This window comes from Triticum aestivum, chromosome 4A (assembly GCF_018294505.1).
Source record: "Triticum aestivum cultivar Chinese Spring chromosome 4A, IWGSC CS RefSeq v2.1, whole genome shotgun sequence".
Lineage (NCBI taxonomy): Eukaryota > Viridiplantae > Streptophyta > Magnoliopsida > Poales > Poaceae > Triticum > Triticum aestivum.
Window position 1 is genome coordinate 530,374,489 of NC_057803.1, and position 12,183 is coordinate 530,386,671.

A 12,183-nucleotide genomic window follows, 5' to 3' on the forward strand; every position below is an offset into this window, starting at 1 on the left:
CTGCATATCAGCGATGCAGTCGCGTTGAGCTTGGGTGATGAGGTGATTCGTCATTTTTCTCTTTGGTGGTGCCGGAGGCAGGTGACGGACGTTGGTGTCAAGCTCAAGGAATTTTTCGGTCCTGATTGTAATTTTCTTTCTTGGCTGATGTTTCTTTGTGCAAAGACTAGCGTTTTGCTCTCTTTTCAGTTTTGTCATATCGGTGTATACGTGACTTGTAGTATGGTCTTTATGATATACTAAATGAGACATGTATTATCATGAAAAAGAAATAGTCAAGTAGTGCTACCTAAGCAAACCAACATGTTGTTGGATGGTTAGAGGGTCAGTGGTATCCACATTCTACTAGGGTTCAAGTCTTGTTGCTCGCATCCTCGGCAATGCGCTTTTAGTGGCGGAGATGTTCCCGTCGACGACGAGACGCTCACGGTGACTTTGTAAGAGATATGTCGTCTTAATCTCTTGAAGGTGATCATAAGGATAAGATATGCGTGTGTGCCTTCATAGGGGTGAGTATATAGACATATGTAAGAGCGCTTGCGTCTGTACTGTGTTAAAAAAAAGTAGTAGTACCTAAAATTTGTACGTACTATTTTCTTTTGAGCAGTATAATCCAGCGCGCACCGCGTCCAGCCGGCTCGGTCCAGCGCGTCGCCGGATCTGGCGGCCAGCGGCTAGCGGTCCTCACGCGCTACAGATCCCCCGTCTTCTTTGAAAGTAAGACTTGAGGAAGACTCAAATCAACTCAACCCAGATCTCGTTGGGTTCATTTATATGCGACTCCGGCTAGCAACGAAACCATTCATCTCAGAATCCTCATCCCCATTTCGTGCTTCTGTTCCCAGCTTCTAGCATAGCTCAAGTGTTCCACCTTCTCCAGGTCAGTGCTTTTCACTAACATGCTTGTTATCTTCAGATGCTCGTAGCAAAACTATGTTTATAGCTTAGTTCAAAGGAAGGTTTTGTTCCCCCTTGCTTAGATAAATCCATATCCATAACTTCTTATATACAGTACTATATATATCGTCAGAAATGAACACCGAAGGGAACGGGCAGAGTGTTCTAAGCACATTACCCAAGGAACTACCGTTAGACTTCTTGAGGACTATCACAAATCAGTTCTCAGAGGACCGTGTTCTTGGTACAGGTGCATTTGGAACAGTTTATACGGTATGTTCATCCCGTACCATTCTCTACCATTTGCAAAGTTGCAGAAAATGCCAGTAGTTCTTGAAGAGGCTTGCCGAAAATGCTCCCCTCCCACGTGACAAAGCAATTACCAATGAGGTTCAGAATATCATGGCTCTCAAACATGACAACATAGTAAAGCTGGTTGGGTTTTGCCATGAAGGACAGAAGAGAGTGGTACTGAACAATGGGAGGTATATTGTTGCAGATGTTTTTGAAAGCCTACTCTGCTATGAGTATTTACCCAAGGGAAGCCTTCTGAAGAATCATTTTGGTGTGTGACGCTTTCCGATACATTTCTATTTTAGTTTCATCAAATGTTTGCAATGTTATAGCGGATTGCATGAACCTGTTCTATGTTCCTTCAACTGTTAAATCTCAGACACTGAAACAACTTGATCTTTAACTTCTTCAGACAGATCCAATAGCATGGCTTGGGACACACGCTTCAAAATAATCAAGGGGATCTGCAATGGTTTACTTTTCCTTCATAGGATTCCCATTATCCATATGGACCTCAAGCCCGAAAATATATTGTTGGATGACAACATGAACCCAAAAATCGCGGACTTTTGACTTTCCAGGCTCTTTGGCCAAGAACAAACGCGGGCGAACACAGAATGTTGTGGGATCATAGTAAGCCGGTTACAACTGTGATAATATTTTGTAGTAAATTGCATTTTCATCTTCTACTAGTGCTTATATTGAATTATTACTGCTAATTATATGCAGCGGATACATAGCTCCAGAATATTTGTACAGAGGTGAAATCTCCGCCCAGTCGGACATATATAGTTTAGGCCTACTAATCATCGAGACTACCACTGGTGAGAAGAATCAACCCAAACAGAACGAACCGTCAGCAAGAGATTTTATTGAAAATGTAAGAAAAATATTACATGTTAAAATCTGGAAGCTTATGTTGGAGTTTACTTTTATATTATCAAGGATAACAGTTTGAAATTCTTTTACACAGGTACGTCAAAATTGGACAGACGGGCGCATAGCATCCAGATACTCAACGTTAAAAGCAAATGACCTCCAGGAAATAAAAGTATGCATTAAAATTGGTCTAGAGTGTGTGCAGATTGATCGGAAGAAGAGACCTTCCATTGAAAATATTGTTCAGAGGCTCGACGGACGCTGTGCAAACTGAATGGCAAACCAGGTATAAGATTAACTGTGGGCTGGATCAGGGGCTCTGTATTGAAATCACTTAGTTCCATGCAAGTGCACAAGGGGAACTTCTAATCTCTTTCAGTAGTCTGGCCGCTCTGGAAAACCTACCGCTGAAATTGTTAGCTTGCTTCCTATACACTAATGTTTCAAGTGGCAAAGTTCCACAAAAGTCCATGTGTATATATATTTTGAAATGTATGTAGATATGGTGTACCGTTCAGAATTCTTTATTGATTGTTCAAATTAGACTATGGATGGGGTCGAGGTGGATGGTGATAATACATTTGTCTAACTAGCCAGTGGATTTTATTCATTTTTTGCGGTTAGTTTTTCACATCAGCTAGTTTTTGTAGAGTACATTCACCACAACACAAAACAACCGCATTCTATTCTTTGTATGCTGCAAACTTTTTCTCGTGAAGTTACCTGATTGCACTCAAACTATCTGCCCGGCATGGCCAGTTAAGTTGCATCATGCTTTCAAAATAATAGATTCTTCTCTCACTTGCACCCCAAAATGCTTGGATTAAGATATTAGCAACCTATTTTTCTAAAAGGAGGGAATATAATCGTATTTACCTACTTGGTTTCATTTATTTTTGTTGACTATCCATAGTTTATTTATAGAGTAGATTTTTCATTGTTATTATGTTTTTACCTTGTCTATATATTTTACATCTAGCTTATGCTGCATTTAAGCTGGTGTTCGTAACATATGCACTACAAAATTTCAGGTCTCCAACGCTCCCATGCAAGCATGAAAGTAGGACCTTCTCACAAAACAAGGGCACCATGGAAAGAAAAGAACTTGCTCTGTTATTACTATAATGAATTTATTTCCGAAGCAATAAGCTGTGTTGTCACGTCACCGTAAAAAAAACTTATGTTGCATTATCTCTTGTAGTCCATGGTTTTATACTCCAAAGGCAATGTTGTTTTTCTATTTAGTGCGGTTTGAAATTTCTTGATGCAATGATATTCATTATCTCTTTCAATGTCAGTTTGAAGAAAGAGTTTTATTTTTCTTCAGTAGATGATAGCATGGGTATATGCGTCGGAGCCTTATCGATCAATCATTTTCCAATATGTAGTTTTATTGATCAATTGAACAAAGTATATCCAATAAGAGGCAATTCACCACAAAAGTTTTGTTGGGTCCAATTTTAATCTTTATTAGCTGAAGTGATGTGATACAAAACATAGGATGTGACATCTGATAGGCGGTCAATGGGCACCAGAAATGCCATATGGTTAAGTGGACTGATATCTGTTTTTGTAAGGACCTAGGCAGTCTAGGTATTCTGTCGCCACGCTAGATATGTGGCCCTTATGCTGAGATGGGTGTGGCGGATTCTCAAGGATGAGGAGGGCCTATGCTTGCCGATTATGAAAGCTAAATACCCGTAGGTCCGTCCTCTCCTCGACTATTATCGACGGGAGGGTTCCCAATTCTGGAAATCCCTTCAACTGATCAAACATGATATCCCTCTTAGTATCAATGTCTCCATAGGCAAAAGCGAGGGGGCTGATTCTGGCTGCCCTCATGGCTTAGGGTTCTTTTATGGGCCGAATTCCCTAGCCTTTTTGCGATTTGCTTGGACCTGATGCTTTTGGTTGCCTCGGTCGCCTTCAATGGGGTTTGGAACATCCCGTTCCGATGAACATTTGACCCTAAGGAAACCTTAGCTTAGGCTGATTTGCAAGCTGATAGTGCAATACATTGGGGGTGGCCCATCGGCTAGGAAGCCCGGTGTTGAGTTGGCCTCGGGGCCAGGAGCCCTGATGGCAGCATGGCTCCAGGAGGCACTCCAGGGGCCGGCTTGAAACAAGAAGTTTATCTTGGTGTGCAAGCCGAGAAGCCACCGGCATGAAGTCGATTAGGGACCCTGTAAACCTTACCTCTCGCCCCCTATATAAGGTGAGGCTAGGGGTAGCCATTCCAATCTATTCCATAGACCACATTGTCGACAGTGATATCCATCATCATCTTGTACCCCCCCCCCCCCCGCACGAGGTGCTCCCACATCAATACCAAACAAAGCAGGACATGGGGTTTTGCCTCACCATGAGGGCCTGAACCTGGGTGAACTCCTTGTGCGAACTCCCTTTTGGTGCTTCTGGCCATGTTCGCCACCCTACCGAGGGTACTGGCGGTTTTTTGTACCGTCAGTTGGTGCGCCAAGAAGGGGATGCGTCGGTCCAACCAACTCTCAATCGTATCTTCCATCATGTCTGGGTACTTCACGCTAGGAGAGAGCTTGACCTTCGGATCCCTTACCTTCATCATGGACAGGGCATACCGGTTTGACATCAACTCGACGCCCTCCCCTGCTCGCACCACCTTCTTCAGGTCACTTGCATTCATCATCGACCTCTACAGTGATCTCCGACTCTGTGTTCCACCGCCTTGTTGGGCCATGGATGAGGCCCCATTGAAGCTCGTCTCACCTACACCATTGGCCTCCTACTTGAAGGAAGACGACCCTGTATCAACAACCCTTGCGGTCGAAGCCTGTATTCTGACCTCGAGATCGGAATGCTGCATCGATTTCCCTAATCAAGGAGGTCTTCTAACTAGGCAAGGTTCTTCTCCTAGAAGGGAGGAATCCCATTAGCGGAGATACATAGAGCAAAGCTCTCTCAAGATCTATTTTATGCCTTTCTTACCCTAGAATGGAGGAGGATTATAGTTTATATAGTTTAGCCACGAAGAGGTAGGTGGGAGGCGAAAACTAAACGTGCCCGCGGCCGCCTTCACTACGAGTAGGAAGATCGGGCATTCTAACTTAAGTCAGACGTTCCGAGGTGTCTACCAATTGGGCGAAATGTCCATTGCAGTCCATAGAGCTTCTACATAGGTCAAACATTTGGTTGGAAATTTGGGCCGGACATTTGGACAGAATGTCCAACATTTCCGCACTTGTCTCTCTGGTCGTCATCTTCTGGTTCCTTCCCTGCTTCCATGCTTCCCTCACGCAAGGTGTAGGCATTCTCTTGTTCTTGACCGTCATTTGGCTCAAACCTATAGGTGCAAGGGCTCAGTGGGTCAAGTAGAATACCACCCAAGAAAGGACCAAGAAGACACGCATAAAGGATATAGTTCACCTTAGTATGTGCGATGTGAAGGAAATATGCCCTAGAGGCAATAATAAAGTTATTATTTATTTCCTTATATCATGATAAATGTTTATTATTCATGCTAGAATTGTATTAACCGGAAACATGATACATGTGTGAATACATAGACAAACAGAGTGTCACTAGTATGCCTCTACTTAACTAGCTCGTTAATCGAAGATGGTTATGTTTCCTAACCATGAACAAAAGAGTTGTTATTTGATTAACGGGATCACATCATTAGAAGAATGATGTGATTGACATGACCCATTCCATTAGCTTAGCACCCGATCGTTTAGTATGTTGCTATTGCTTTCTTCATGACTTATACATGTTCCTATGACTATGAGATTATGCAACTCCCGTTTGCCGGAGGAACACTTTGTGTGCTACCAAACGTCACAACGTAAATGGGTGATTATAAAGAAGCTGTACAGGTGTCTCCAAAGGTACATGTTGGGTTGGCGTATTTCGAGATTAGGATTTGTCACTCCGATTGTCGGAGAGGTATCTCTGGGCCCTCTCGGTAATGCACATCACATAAGCCTTGCAAGCATTGCAACTAATGAGTTAGTTGTGAGATGATGTATTACGGAACAAGTAAAGAGACTTGCCGATAATGAGATTGAACTAGGTATTAAGATACCGACGATCGAATCTCGGGCAAGTAACATACCGATGACAAAGGGAACACCGTATGTTGTTATGCGGTCTGATCGATAAAGATCTTCGGAGAATATGTGGGAGCCAATATGAGTATCCAGGTTCCGCTATTGGTTATTGACCAGAGACATGTCTCGATCATGTCTACATTGTTCTCGAACCCGTAGGGTCCGCACGCTTAAGGTTTCGATGATAGTTATATTATGAGTTTATAAGTTTTGATGTACTGAAGGAGTTCGGAGTCCCGGATGAGATCAGGGACATGACGAGGAGTCTCGAAATAGCCGAGACATAAAGATCGATATATTGGACGACTATATTCGGACATCGGAAAGGTTCCGAGTGATTCGGGTATTTTCGGAGGTACCGGGGAGTTACGGGAATACGGGGAAGAAGCAATGGGCCTTAATGGGCCTTAGTAGGAAGGACCAGGAGGTGGCGCGCGCCCCTCCCAAGCCCAGTCCGAATTGGACAAGGGGTTTGGGGTGCGGCCCCTCTCTCCCTTCCTTCCCCTCTTCCCCCCTTTCCCCCCTTCTCCTAGTTGGACTAGGAAAGGAGGAAACCTACTCCAACTAGGAGTAGGAATCCTACTCCCCTGGCGTGCCTCTCCTAGGGCCGGCCTCCTCCCCCCTTTCTCCTTTATATACGGGGGCAGGGGGCACCTCTAGACACACAAGTTGATCTTCATGATGGTTCTCTTAGCCGTGTGCGATGCCCCCCTCCACCATAATCCTCGATAATATTGTAGCGGTGCTTAGGCGAAGCCCTGCGACAGTAGAACATCAAGATCGTCACCACGCCGTCGTGCTGACGGAACTCTTCCTCGACACTTTGCTGGATCGGAGTCCGGGGATCGTCATCGAGCTGAACGTGTGCTAGAACTCGGAGGTGCCGTAGTTTCGGTGCTTGATCGGTCGGACTATGAAGACGTACGACTACATCAACCACGTTGTGCTAATGCTTCCGCTGTCGGTCTACGAAGGTACGTAGACAACACTCTCCCCTCTCGTTCCTATGCATCACCATGATCTTGCGTGTGCGTAGGAATTTTTTTGAAATTACTACGTTCCCCAACAGTGGCATCTGAGCCTAGGTTTTATGTGTTGATGTTGTGCACGAGTAGAACACAAGTGAGTTGTGGGCGATATAAGTCATACTGCTTACCAGCATGTCATACTTTGGTTCGGCGGTATTGTTGGATGAAGCGGCCCGGACCGACATTACGCGTACGCTTACGTGAGACTGGTTCTATCGACGTGCTTTGCACACAGGTGGCTGGCGGGTGTCAGTTTCTCCAACTTTAGTTGAACTGAGTGTGGCTACGCCCGGTCCTTGCGAAGGTTAAAATAACAGCAACTTGACAAACTATCGTTGTGGTTTTGATGCGTAGGTAAGAACGGTTCTTGCTCAGCCCGTAGCAGCCACGTAAAACTTGCAACAACAAAGTAGAGGACGTCTAACTTGTTTTTGCAGGGCATGTTGTGATGTGATATGGTCAAGACATGATGAGATATAAGTTGTTGTATAAGATGATCATGTTTTGTTGAAGTTATCGGCAACTGGCAGAAGCCTTATGGTTGTCTCTTTATTGCATAAGATGCAAGCGCCAAATAATTGCTTTACTTTATCGCTATGCGATAGCAATAGTTGCAAGAGCAGTAGTTGGCGAGACGACCATGTGACGACACATTGATATAGACCGAGATGATGGAGATCATGGTGTCATGCCGGTGACGATGGAAATCATGACGATACTTTGGAGTTAGAGATCAAAGGCACAAGATGATGATGGCCATATCATGTCACATATTTTGATTGCATGTGATGTTTATCTTTTATGCATCTTATCTTGCTTTGATTGACGGTAGCATTTTAAGATGATCTCTCGCTAATTATCAAGAAGTGTTCTCCCTGAGTATGCACCGTTGCGAAACTTCTTCGTGCTGAGACACCACGTGATGATCGGGTGTGATAGGCTCTACGTTCAAATACAACAGGTGCAAAACAGTTGCACACGCGGAATACTCAGGTTATACTTGACGAGCCAAGCATATACAGATATGGCCTCGGAACACGGAGACCGAAAGGTCGAGCGTGAATCATATAGTAGATATGATCAACATAGTGATGTTCACCAATGAAGCTACTCCATCTCACGTGATGATCGGACATGGTTTAGTTGATTTGGATCACGTGATCACTTAGAAGATTAGAGGGATGTCTTTCTAAGTGGGAGTTCTTAAGCAATATGATTAATTGAACTTTAATTTATCATGAACTTAGTCCTGGTAGTATTAGCATATCTATGTTGTAGATCAATAGCTCGCGTTTAGTTCCCTGTTTTATTTTTGATATGTTCCTAGAGAAAACTAAGTTGAAAGATGTTAGTAGCAATGATGCGGATTGGATCCGTGATCTGAGGTTTATCCTCATTGCTGCACAGAAGAATTATGTCCTTGATGCACCGCTAGGTGGCAGACCTATTGCAGGAGCAGATGCAGACGTTATGAACGTTTGGCTAGCTCAATATGATGAGTACTTGATAGTTTAGTCACCATGCTTAATGGCTTAAGAATCGGGACTTCAAAGACGTTTTGAACGTCATGGACCATATGAGATGTTCCAGGAGTTGAAGTTAATATTTCAAGCAAATACCCGAGTTGAGAGATATGAAGTCTCCAACAAGTTCTATAGCTAAAAGATGGAGGAGAATCGCTCAACTAGTGAGCATGTGCTCAGATTGTCTGGGTACTACAATCACTTGAATCAAGTGGGAGTTAATCTTCCAGATAAAATAGTGATTGACAGAATTCTCTAGTCACCATCACCAAGTTAGTAGAACTTCGTGATGAACTATAGTATGCAAGGGATGACGAAAACGACTCCCGAGCTTTTCATGATGATGAAATCGATGAAGGTAGAAATTGAGAAAAACATCAAGTGTTGATGGTTGACAAGATCACTAGTTTCAAGTAAAGGGACAAAGGGAAGAAAGGGGAACTTCAAGAAGAACGGCAAGCAAGTTGCAGCTCAAGTGAAAAACCCAAGTCTGGACCTAAGCCTGAAACTAAATGCTTCTACTACAAAGGGGCTGTTCACTGGAAGCGGAACTACCCCAAGTAATTGGCGGATAAGAAGGATGGCAAAGTGAACATATGTATATTTGATGTGTACTTTACTAGTGTTTATAGCAACCCCTCAGTATTTGATACTGGTTCAGTTGCTAAGAGTAGTAACTCGAAACGGGAGTTGCAGAATGAATAGAGACTAGTTAAGGGCGAGGTGACGATGTGTGTTGGAAGTAGTTCCAAGATTGATATGATCATCATCGCACACTCCCTATACTTTCGGGATTAGTGTTGAACCTAAATAAGTGTTATTTGGTGTTTGCGTTGAGCATGAATATGATTTGATCATGTTTATTGCAATACGGTTATTCATTTAAGTAAGAGAATAAATTGTTGTTCTGTTTACATGAATAAAACCTTATATGGTTACACACCCAATGAAAATGGTTCGTTGGATCTCGATAGTAGTGATACACATATTCATAATGTTGAAGCCAAAAGATGCAAAGTTGATAATGATAGTGCGACTTATTTGTGGCACTGCCGTTTAGGTCATATCGGTGTAAAGCGCATGAAGAAACTCCATACTGATGGACTTTTGGAACCACTTGATTATGAATCACTTGGTACTTGCGAACCGTGCCTCATGGGCAAGATGACTAAAATGCCGTTCTCCGGTAATATGGAGAGAGTAACAGATTTGTTGGAAATCATACATACTGATGTATGTGGTCCGATGAATATTGAAGCTCGTGGCAGGTATCATGATTTTCTAATCTTCACAGATGATTTGAGCAGATATGAGTATATCTACTTGATGAAACACAAGTCTGAAATATTTGAAAAGTTCAAAGAATTTCAGAGTGAAGTGGAGAATCATCGTAACAAAAATAAAAGTTTCTACGATATGATCGCAGAAATAAAATATTTGAGTTACGAGTTTGGCCTTCAGTTAAAACTATGTGAAATAGTTTCACTACTCACGCCACCTGGAACACCACAATGTAATTGTCGTGGATTTGTCATGGCAAATGTCCTAGCGAAAGGACTTAGTCGTGGAGCCATCGCTACGAGTTTACTTGAAGGGGTTAAAGCGGACACAAAGACACGAGGGTTTATACTAGTTCGGCCCCTTCGATGAAGGTAAAAGCCTACGTCTAGTTGCAATGGAATTGATGTGGTCTCGATGGCTAGGGAGCAAACAAGCTTCGCCTATACTCGAGTTGTCGTTCTCCTCCTGAACCGCCGCCGGGTCGTCCCCTTATATACACGGGTGACGCCCGTCGGTCCATAGAGTCCCAACCAGTCCATACTCGTATCCTGGTTGGTATCTCTCTGTTCCTAACTTACAATACAAGTTGCACATCAGGCCGGTTTACGGCTACAGGTTCTAAACTGGCTACAGGCCTTGGGCCTTCATCTGTTCATACCACTAATGAAGTTATCCCGGCCCAAGCAGGCCGGTTCACGCCTAGTGGTAATATCCCCAACATTAGGCCCCAGATTGATTTGAACTGGTTCATGTCAATCCCTCACAAAATCTGGTGTCTTGGACATCTTCGGGTAATTGGTAAACCGCCGTGTCGTCATCATTTCTGGTTGCTGTAAGCCGGCATGACGTCATCATGAAATTTTATCATTTATAACGCCCTCTTTTAACAATAGCTCCTGGATCCGCGCGCTTGACCTAGCTCTGTTGCCTTATAAATAAGACCGAAGGGTCATTTCTTTCCCTTTCCCTTCGTCCCTTCTTCTTCGTCTTCCTCGCGTCGCCAGCCTTGGAGCTCCGCCACCGCCGTCGACCTCTGCCTCGTCTTGGGCCGCTGCATCAACCTGAACGTACCAGAGCATTGCGGCATCTTTCCGCATCTTCTCCGTTCCCGGTAAGCTTTCTCCTCTTCTTGACCTAGATCTGTTCTTAGGGTTCCATGTTCGTGCTGTGTTCGTCGCATGCTCATACCTGTTTTCTGACCTTGAATGAATCTGTGAATCCCTGCTGCGTTTAGTAGTAGTCTTTAAGCATCCACCTGTAGTTTCTCATCTAAGTCCATATATCTCTCGCACATACCCGCTCAATGGTTCACTTCTGTTTCTGCCTTACTCTTCGGAATATTTTCTGTTTTTGTGAGCTCGCGGTAGATCCGCGGCTGTGATAAGATCATGTGAAACTTGTTTCTGCATACCTAGTTATCCATAGCTTCAATTTCTTCCGATGCTTAGGTCAGGCGGTTTAACTTATCATAGAAAAAAGTTACTAAACCGGTATATACCATTAGTCCCCTGGTTGAACCGCCAGAATCCACATGATGCCGCATTGTGGAAGACCGGTTTATAGGTACTGTCCCCGGTTTATCGTAGTTTAGATCAACACCTTCTTTTACCCAGCGTGTTCTTGAACCGGATCACCTATTTCTTGTAGATCTCGCCATGGCCAAACAAGTGTATGAGTGCAATTGGGTTCCTTCTCGCGTCACGGAATCACAGTTGGACGATCTAGTCTTGATCGGCGCTTTAGACAGTAAAGATACGATCCACTGGAGGGTTCCTGGAAATGAATGTCCTCCCACCCCCCAGGAAGGAGAGGTTGTGGTCTTCGCAGATCACTTGGCTCGGGGCTTCAAACCGCCCGGCTCTAAATTTTACCGGGATGTGTTAGCCAATTTTCAGCTCCGTCCACAGGATATTGGCCCCAACTCTGTTACCAATCTATGCCACTTTCAAGTGCTCTCTGAGGTATACTTTCAAGAGGAGCCTTCAGTTGAGTTGTTTAGAGACCTCTTCCATTTAAACCGTCGCACTGAATTCACCGATGGCCCCAACACTGAATTGGGCGGTATGGCCATTCAGAAGAGGAAGGAGATCACTTATCCCCACGTCAAACTCCATACTCACCCCAAGGAGTGGAATGCAACTTGGTTTTATTGCAAGGATACCTCCCCTGACAATGAAAATCCCTTGCCTGGCTTCC

At 44.0% G+C, this 12,183-nt stretch overlaps 1 pseudogene; it reads left to right on the top strand.

Moving 5' to 3' along the window:
• Positions 1 to 654: 654 nt before the first annotated feature.
• LOC123086729 (cysteine-rich receptor-like protein kinase 8) lies at positions 655 to 3,310 on the top strand (annotated as a pseudogene).
• The last annotated feature ends 8,873 nt before the right edge of the window (positions 3,311 to 12,183 follow it).